This window comes from Amyelois transitella, chromosome 13, assembly GCF_032362555.1.
Source record: "Amyelois transitella isolate CPQ chromosome 13, ilAmyTran1.1, whole genome shotgun sequence".
Taxonomy (NCBI): domain Eukaryota; kingdom Metazoa; phylum Arthropoda; class Insecta; order Lepidoptera; family Pyralidae; genus Amyelois; species Amyelois transitella.
In genome coordinates this window covers 10,227,233-10,237,707 of record NC_083516.1, presented here as the reverse complement: position 1 = coordinate 10,237,707, position 10,475 = coordinate 10,227,233, and positions in this window count along the sequence as shown.

Below are 10,475 nucleotides of genomic sequence, written 5' to 3'. Positions count from 1 at the left end.
TCAGTCTTTTCTTTCTTTCGTGGTCTATCAAGACTGTTCACTCTGTCCCACCCCGCAAGGGATATAGACGTGACTATATTATTTCTGTAGTCATTAAACGGTTATATAATATACGATCAATCTATGTTTTCTACTTTTTGAATTCGTAAATTTTCATTTCAAATTGATTAAGATAACAAGAACAAAAAAATAACTTCTTTGTCCAACCCTGCCTCCCAGAATTTCCCGCAATTTCGCGGCCCCAAACATTCCCCTTTTTTACCCGCCACGAGCAGGAAAGTGTTTAAACTGTTAACTTCTTCACTGAATAAACACTAGTTTTTGTCAGTCGATTTATTTAATCGAGTCGAGTACTGCTTCGTTTATTAATTTAATTAAATATTTGTATTAGATTAAATCATGTTAAGTAGTTTTAGACGGATTCCCGGCACCAATACAAAAAACAATAGGACCATTCCATCACTTTCCCATGGATGTCGTAAAAGGCGACTAAGGGATATGCTTACAAACTTGGGATTCTTTTTTTAGGCGATATGCTAGCATCCTATCATAAGGCCAAAAAGCTGAAGGTGGCCATTCAGCCTTTTCAAAACTGTTGGTTCTGTCTACCCCGCAAGAGATATAGACGTGACCATATGTATGTATTTTAGACGGCCTCTGTGGCACAGCGGTAGTACGCTTGTTTAAGATACCGGAGGTCCGGTGTTCGAATCCCGGCCAGGACATGATTAGAAGAGATTTTTTTCTGATGGCCTGGGTCTTGGATGTTTATTTTTTATAAAATATAGTATCGTTGAGTACTAACTCAATGATCTCGTAACACAAGTCTCGAACTTACTTCGAGGCTAACTCAATATCTGTTATTTGTCCTGTATGTATTTATATTTATTATACCTATTTATTTTACTCGTAAAGTTAAAAGTTCATACATTCATACACACCGATGTGCGTCATTCTTTACTTTTTCAAGGTATTTTGGACATTCTCGGGCCGAAAACATTGAAAAATTACAGAAATCATTCAAAGCTGACTAAACTAAAGACGTATTCAGTAAACTGCATTGAGGTTGTATCAACAAGTTGGATGTAGTTTGATATCGCGCGGTCGGCGGTCGCCGGAGTTTCCCGACTCCATCTAACCTTCAAACAGGTGATATTGTTTTGATTGACAAGATTTCGTCTGTTTCTGTTTTCTGTTAATAGATACTGTGAGGTCGCAAGTATCAGAGTTCAAATTCAGATCAGATAAATGCTTTATATAATTAGTATTAAAATCTGTTGTGTAGTTTTGAAGATCTAAGCATACATACATAGAGACGCAAAGACGCATGAAGCGGCTTTGCTTTACACTATGTAGTATGAGGTAGTGAAAGGCAATAGTCATATTAAGCCAACGTTCAACTGAATGACTATAAGATGTAAGTGAGATAGTGACAGGTTGCAAGCACATCGTCATAAAGAAAAGGACTAACTCTCAAAATTTTCGCAGGAAATGTAGCTAACAGCAGTTATTTAAATTTTTTTTTTTTTGGGAACAAAAAGTTATATTTTCAAATTAACATTTTAGACGCTATCAAACCGTGTTACTAGCCCACCTCGAGCCTTTTTTTTTCAGAAAATCGTTAAAATTTCACTAAACTATACTTCCTACTTCCAAATTTTAGACTATGTAACTATGCAAAATCTAGTAAACTCGTTAACTTATCAAGTTTTGAAAAAGACCCTTAGCTCCCAAACAGCAATGTTAAGGATACAACCAAGAACCTACTCAGTGGAATATAATTTAGTGAAATGCGGACTTAAAAGTAAAATACTAAGAATGCACAATAGAGAGATTAAAAAATGTATGCGCATTCCACTTTATTCACATTCCATTTTCACTGCAAGTTTTATTGAAGAAAAAATCACAAAGACAACGCATATTTAAAAGTTTGATTGCATGACTTCACTTAAGATTTTTTCCAACTTATATAGGTTTAAAGTCCTCTTTCCTTCTTTCGTTTTCAAATATAAAATTCACACATTAAGTTTAAAGGAAATTAATTACTGCTGGCTCTGTCTACCCCGCAAGGGATATATACTTGACCATATGTATGTATGTATGAAATTAATTACAACTTTAGTCATACAAGAATTGACAGATTAATTATGAAGGACGTTCAATTCAATTCAAAATATTTATTGCAAATCATGAAGCACATACATACATACATATGGTCACGTCTATATAACTTGTGGGGTAGACAGAGCCAACAGTCTTGAAAAGACTGATCGGCCACGTTCAGCTATTTGGCCTAATGATAGAATTGAGATTCAAATAGCGACAGGTTGCTAGCCCATCGCCTAAAAAAGAATCTCAAGTTTGTAAGCCTATTCCTATATATCATGAAGTACAGTTGACTTACAGTTACAGCTTATAAATAGGTACAATACGAAAATGTTGAGCATAACAATTTCAAGATAATATGGAACGTTTACTAGAAAACACTGTCAATTCCACTTTAAATACCTTTTTTTATCTTAAGTTATGAACACAAAACCTTAAGCCGTTTTCAGACAATCGTAAAAACTTCACTGGACCATACTTCCGGCGATTTTAGCGGGAAAGCCTCCGACGCAATTGTACTGATTCTCTGACCGTTTATATCTCGTGAACACACAATGCAAATGATACGAGAAATATTACGTTTTTCCGCTAAAAAGAACATTGAAAAGTTCTGGTCGAGAGTACCCGAAACTGACGAGTTTGCACGAAGCGACTTATGAATGTGATTGAAGCGGAAGAAGTTTGCAAGGATAATGTAGTCTCTAGTGCCGTGTGGCTCCCGGCTTTTATCCATGGATGTCGTAAAAGGCGACTAAGGGATAGGCTTACAAACTTGGGATTCTTTTTTAGACGATGGGCTAGCAACCTGTCTCTAGTTGAATCTCAATTCTATCGTTATACCAAATAGCTGAACGTGGCCATTCAGTATTTTCAAGACTGTTGGCTCTGTCTACCCCGCAAGGGATATAGACGTGACCATATGTATGTATGTAGTCTCTACCTAGCCCTCCAGGAAAAAGACGTGATAAGTTCATGTACAAGTTGAACCGTGACCTTGCGAGAAATGCGGGGTATTATAATTAGGGGCGGTACTGGTAAGGTCGATGCAACGGCATACCGCGTCAGATTGCGCCGCTTTGTAACTATGTAATGTGTGTGTGTTAGTACAATGTACAGTTGCCTGCTTAGAAACATAACCCTTTATGCTTTTTCCTTTTGATATCCGCCATTTTTGAAGTCGGTTAAATTACTAAATCCTTCTCCTAAGTGTAACAAACATATTAAAATTGAAAACCGCATCAAGGACGGTTCAGCGAAACGCGAGATAATCGCGGGCAAACATACATACATACATATAAACGCGGGTCGAAATTGAGAACCACTTTTTTTTTAAAGCGGTCAAAAATAAATATTTTTACTGTTTCAGAATTTGTCGTTAGAGAACAAAGAATTGTTGGAAAGTTGAAATTCTACAGATTCCAAGCGAGTCCACTTTGATGTTCTACGCAGAATTTACTTTTGACTTTCACTCTTTACATTCATACATATAATCACGTCTACATCCCTTGCGGTTCAGACAGAGCCAAAAGTCTTGAAACGACTGAAAGGCAATATTCAGCCGTTTGGCTTTTAATGATAGAATTGAGAATCGAATAGTGACAGGTTGCTAGCTCGTCGCCTTAAAGAAGAATCACAAGTTTATAACCCTTAGTCGCCCTTTACGACATTCATTTTTTCTATGGGTTTTTATTTTATAAGCTTTTTGGCTTTCACTATTTATTATTTAAAATACTGAATTATTGTGGACTAGTTTCAAAGGATTATAATAATCCTAATTCCAACTAATATTTTAAATGCGAAAGTAAGTTTATTTGTTTGTCACCTCTTCACGTGTTAACTACTGAATTAATCTTCCTGAAACATCGTGTTTATATAATGAAGAGTCTGGAGAAGAACGTATAGGGTATATATACCTTTCATATCGGCAAAAATTATAGTTCCCGTGGGATTTGCGTAAATTCTTTTGTAGGTGGCGCTAAAAAAGCGCGGGTAGTGCCTGGGTAAAAGCTAATGAGTATATGAAAGAGGACAATGACGTTGACGTTGTTGAAGGAAATACTGCAGTGCAATTTGTTACCGCTTCTTCTGCACTGACGCTTAGGAAGCGGCGGTAAACATAGTTTTTTTGTAATTTTGTTGACGTCAACCAATGTTGTGAAACCAAAAGATATGACAAATAAGTGATGTTGAAATATCCCATAATAATGATAAAAAAAATTTAAGATTTCGCCTCAAATGTCATTTCCGTGGAAACTTTTGAAGAAATCATTAGATGCCATTGGTCATTAAAACTGTATAAATGAAATTTGTTGCACGTATTTTTTTTTTGTAGACACGTTAGTTTCTTTAAAAACAAATCTTTGAAATTTATTCCCTAAACGGTTATAAAGTTTAGCTTTATTTTACTTCACGTTTCGAAAGTTGACAAAAAGAATTTTCATCGTAATTCTTCCTATCAACCAGAAGATCTCAATCTGAATTATTAAAAATTTCCATTTTCAGAAAAATCTTCTTAAAAATAAAACCTTTTTTTTATATTTTTGCTGACTTCTCTCATTAGTTGGAAAAAGTTTAACGTTTTCCCAATGACATTTTCGTCAATGCCATTGCCGTCATTAAATGATTTTCAACTTCCTTTTTTCGAAATTTGTTTAAAAATCATCATCCTATACAATTGTACAGTTATGATGATCTATTAAGGTCACAATTCGGACCAGAATCTGACAAGTTCCCAAAATTGCTTTCATTTTTTCATACTTTTTTTTATCATAAAAAGTATAGTTCACATTTGGAAGCCATCTCTCAAAGCCCTATTTTTCCATTTTAAGCAAATACAAGTTGTAATTACCTTCCGTTTGAGTAGTCGTCAGCGTTCCGGAGACAGGAAGCTCATGTCGAACCTCAGGAGATGCGTCATGGTACGTGTGGTCTGGGAGACGGCGCGGCACCCACTGACGGACCCAGGGCCACCGGTGGGGCTCGCCTCGCGGTGGGCGGGCTGACACGCCCACCGCAACAAGTGGGATTTTCAGTTATTTTTCTTTTTCATAGGCTGGGTGCAGATGGGATGATATAGGTTCAGGTTAAGCCTGTTCCCTCGATCGGTTTTGATATGAAATAGTAAATTGTATTATAAAGGTAACCATCTTAGGTCATCGAGTGCATCTGATAACATGTGGTAAATTATTTGTGTTAATAACAATTCTATCCTAAAAAATAGTTATAGGCAGGCAACCCCTTAGAAAAGCATAATTTAATGCCTGTGAAAAACAAAAAGCCACAATTTTTTTTTGTATGTAAAGTTACTAATAATTTTACATACATAATCCAACAAATATACAACACGAAGGATTGAAAAAAACCAAAATGCCCAGAGTTGCATTTATATCTATACTAATATTATAAAGCTGAAGAGTTTGTTCGTTTATTTGTTTGAACGCGCTAATCTCAGGAACTACTATATTGAATTGAAAAATTATTTTTGTGTTGAATAGACATCGAGGAAGACTTAGGCTATATAACATCACGCTTCAACTGTAAGGTGCGAAGAAATAATGGAATATGTGAAAAAAATGGGAAAAATTATTCACCCTTGAGGAATGATGGCCAAAACAACTATTCCACAGCAAGTCGTTAATAAGTTTTGCAATAAGAATACTTTTTTTTTATTCGCACATTTAATAAACGTAATCAAAAATATCTTTTTTTATTCCCGCACTTTTGCACCAGTCCTAAGTTTATCGCGCGCTAAATAAACTGCGTTAGCAGCCACGCCTCCCGGCTGCTGTGATCTTACCAGATTTGACCAATCATCCCGGAGGAGCCTGCCATCGGGAACAATAAGGCTAATGAGAGCAACCAGATACAATTCTTATGGATTGGGTTAAATAAATTGAGGCGGTGAGGTACAGTCAAGTTGGGTAACATTGAATTGAAGTATAACTTTGAATTAAACCGGTTTGAAGATTCTTTTTTTTTTTCTCAAAGGTCTTTAATACTTGAAATAATAGCTGCGTGTAACGGAAAACAGTTTTATTCTTGTTGTCAATAAATACAAGAAACTGACACCTGTCAAAAAAAAGAACATATTTTTGGCGCCCTTTTCGGCTCCAAGTTTATATTACCTAGGTACATCTAATTTTACCTAAGTTTAATGAATGGGCAAGGAAAAGACTTTTCCCTATACAAGATAACTAAGTTCAAGATATCCAAAAAAAATCTAATCTAAGTAATATCTATTTATTTGACGTATTGAAATAATTCGTTTTAAATTCAATCATGTTTTTTTAATGTAGAAAATGTGCATTCGTCCACGATTTAGATTTAAGAGATCTATATGTATTTGTAAATTGAAGTCCGGTGAAAAATGCTGCAGTGTAGTTTCTTCCGCCGCTTCTTCTACACATGCGCTTTGGAAGCGGTAGTAGTTACGAGTATAATTAGATTCAAGTGATGTGACGTCAATAAGTGATACCTTGTATTCAATTTTGAAAATAAATTTATTCTATTCTTACTTTGAACGGCCATTTAACTTAAAAAATTACAATACCATAGATCATAAATCCTTTAACGCGGTACGGTTTAAATAAGAAACAAAAGAACACTCATTTATATGTTTGATTATTTGACCCGTTTTTTGCCGTGTGGTTCTCGGCACCAATAAAAAAAGAATAGAACCACACCATCTCGTCCCGATGGATGTCGTAAAAGGCGACTAAGAGATAGACTAATAAACTTGGCATTCTTCTTTTAGGCGATGGGCTAGCTATGACAGGTTTGTCACTAATTGAATCCCAATGTCATCATTAAGTCAAACAGCTGAACGTGGCCTATCAGTCTTTTGAAGACTGTTTCTGTCTACCCTGCAAGGGATAAAGACGGGATTATATGTATGTAGTTTGACCCATACATTTTTAATAAATAAATAAATATAAATATATACGGGACAAATTACACTGATTGAGTTAGCCTCGAAGTAAGTTCGAAACTTGTGTTACGAGATACTAACTCAACGATACTATATTTTATAATATAATACTTATATAGATAAACATCCAAGACCCAGGACAATCAGAAAAAGTTCTTTTCTCATCATGCCCTGGCCGGGATTCGAACCCGGGACCTCCGGTGTCACAGACAAGCGTACTACCGCTGAGCCACAGAGGCCGTCAAATAATATCACAATATGTCGGAAAAAAATGTTCATATTTACCCAACTAGACTATACTGCGTCATTATTAAGCATCAGATTATTTTTCTGATTGATGGGGTAGCGGTCTTATTTGGGTTAAACCAAAAAAAAAATATTCCTATTTCTGTTATATTAAAAAAAAAATCTGTACTTATGTTAGTTTCTGGTATATTGGCTAAAGGTCAGGTCAAGAGTACACGAAACCGCTGAGCTTGCATGAATAGAGTTTTGAATGCGGTTGTAAGAAGTTTGCTAGGGTCGTGGCAAGCGGAAATATGTAAGTAGACTCTGTCCACCCGTAATGTGACAGTTTCGGAAAATGTTCTCCTATTTACCACAGAAAGGTAATCAATGGGTAGAGGAGTCAGTGGACCGCTTATGACTACGGTTGTGTATTGGGTAAGTCAGATTTTTACACTAACCGACTCCCGTCTGACCTCCGCATTAAATAAATAAATAAAACATATACACACATATAGTCACGTCTATATCCCTTGCGGGGAAGAAAGAGCCGACGCTCTTGAAAAATCTGGCCACGTTCACGTTCATCTGTATGACTTCATGATAGAATTATGATTCAAATAGTGATAGATAACTTGCTAGTCTATTGCCAATAGTCTATAAAAAACTCTACATTATTATCAACATCAAAATGGTGTGTTAAGAATTAAATACATACAAACATTTAATCACGTCTATATCCCTTGCTGGGTAGACAGAGCCAACAGACTTGAAAATACTGATAGGCCACGTTCAGTTGTTTGGCTTAATGATAGAATTGAGATTCAAATAGTGACAGGTTGCTAGCCTATCGCCTAAAAAAAGAATCCTAAGTTTATAAGCCTATTCCTTAATCGCCTGTTACGACATCCATGGGAAAGAGATGGAGTGGTTCAATTCTTTTTTATATAAGTGCCGGGAACCACACGGCACAAGAATTAAATCTCACATAAAATGACCAATCAGTCTTTTCAAGACTGTTGGCTCTGTCTACCCCGCAAGGGATATAGACGTAATTATATGTATGTATATAAAGACATTGTATGGAGAATCTCAACGGAATTTGTATAGTGGTTTACATAAATTAGTATGTATTACCTTAAATAGGCGATAAGAATAGCCCGCATATCTGTCACTGACCAGCTCAGTGTTATCTCGCATATGACATAATGTATTTATCCATAACTGGTCAGTTATAGATTAATACTTACATACATACATATATAATCACGTCTATATCCCGTGCGGGGTGGACAGAGCCAACGTTCTTGAAAGTCTAATAGGCCACGTTTAGCTGTTTAGTGTGTTTAGATAGAATTCTGATTCAAATACATTTTGTATGAATATTGTTCGTGTTAAAACGTGACCCTTGAATCTTTTCGATACAGGCTCTGTCGTCCTCGTTAGGGGTCAAAGCGTGATATGTTATATGTACGTATGTATCTTCTCAGATACTGAAAATGTTTAAGAAATCTGAAATTAACATTAATACATAAAATCACTTCTACATCTCTTACGAGGTAGACAGAGTCAACAGTCTGGAAAACCCTGAAAGGCTATGAAATAAGGAAATTAATAAGGTAAAACAGTACACTGAAAATAAGTTTATTATTTAAACTTTAATTAAATTAATAGCTAAATTTTAATTACATATTGTACTGCAATGAAATATTTGACTAACAACTAAACCCGTGTTTATGATAATAACGTAATTATGTTTGTTCATGTGTCAATACCACGCAACCAGCAATTATCGAATGTGAAGACAATTGTATAAGGTGTTATAAACATTTTTTCCAAAAAAAAAAAATATTAATTTTATTTATTTCTATCGAGCTTTAAAGGTACAGGTGCCGTGTGGTTACCGGCACCAATAGAAAAAGAATAGGACCACTCCATCTCTCTGCCATGGATATCGTAAAAGGCGACTAAGGGCTACAAACTTGGGATTCTTTTTTTAGGCGACGGGCTATCAACCTGCCACTATTTGAATCTCAATTCTTTCATTGAGCCAAACAGCTGAACGTGGCCTATCAGTATTTTCAAGACTGTTGACTCTGTCTACCCCGCAAGGGGTATACATGTGTGTATGTATGTATTGACGTTTCAGCTAGCACTTACAATGATTTAATCGCCATCTATCCAGCATGGAAGTTCTAGATGAACCTGTAAATAACCCTAGTCGCCTTTTACTACATAAAAAGACATGGTTCTATTCAAGTGGCGAATCCCACGGCTTTAAAGGATATGTTTTAAAAAGGAAGATATTTATATTTATTTATTTTATGCCTCATCTTTCTTACCATCGTCAAACAAACTCAATTTATTATAAAAATAATTTATAAAATAATTTAAAAAAATTAAAAAAAAATATTTGCCAAATGTTTTTCACCCCAGTGATTTAAAGAATTAGTAAGCAATCACAGTTAGTTATTATCAACTCCAAATTTAGTAAATGCCCTGCCTTGATAATGTTTAACAAAAGGTACACTTCATCATCAGCTTCGGTTATGATAGGCTGGTTTTTGAGATACAGTAAATAATATTTTAAAAATATATAAGGACTATTCAATCGTAAGTATATAACATACATACATACATATAATCACGTCTATATCCCTTGCGGGGTGGACAGAGCCGACAGTACTAAAAAGACTAATAGGCCACGTTCGGCTGCTTGGCTTAATGATAGAATTGAGATTCAAATAGTGACAGGTTGCTAGCCTGTCACCTAAAGGAAGGACCCCAAGTTTATAAGCCTATTCCATAGTCGCCTTTAACGACATCCACGGGAAAGAGATGGAGTGTATAATTCAATATAAATTAATTAGTATGTGACTAAAACACGCAAGCATTCAGAGGAGACATTCTTCTTCCTCCTGGCTTTTAGTCCCGGTTGCATCCTCACCACTCTGGAGAGGAGCCCGGGGCAAGACTTTGACCATGGATCCTGGATTGGGTGAGACAGGTTTTCACACGAAGCGATTCCCATCAGACATCCGCAACCTTTTGCAGGTAAACGTAACCCGTATTGGATCGATCATGGTTACACATCAATTTTCCTGAACATGCAGGTTTCCTCACGATATTTTGTTTTCATCGTAAAAAAAGAAATTATATATTTATAAGCCGAATTGTGAATTTTTCGATGTCTGTGAAAATGTGTTATAGAGTAAAA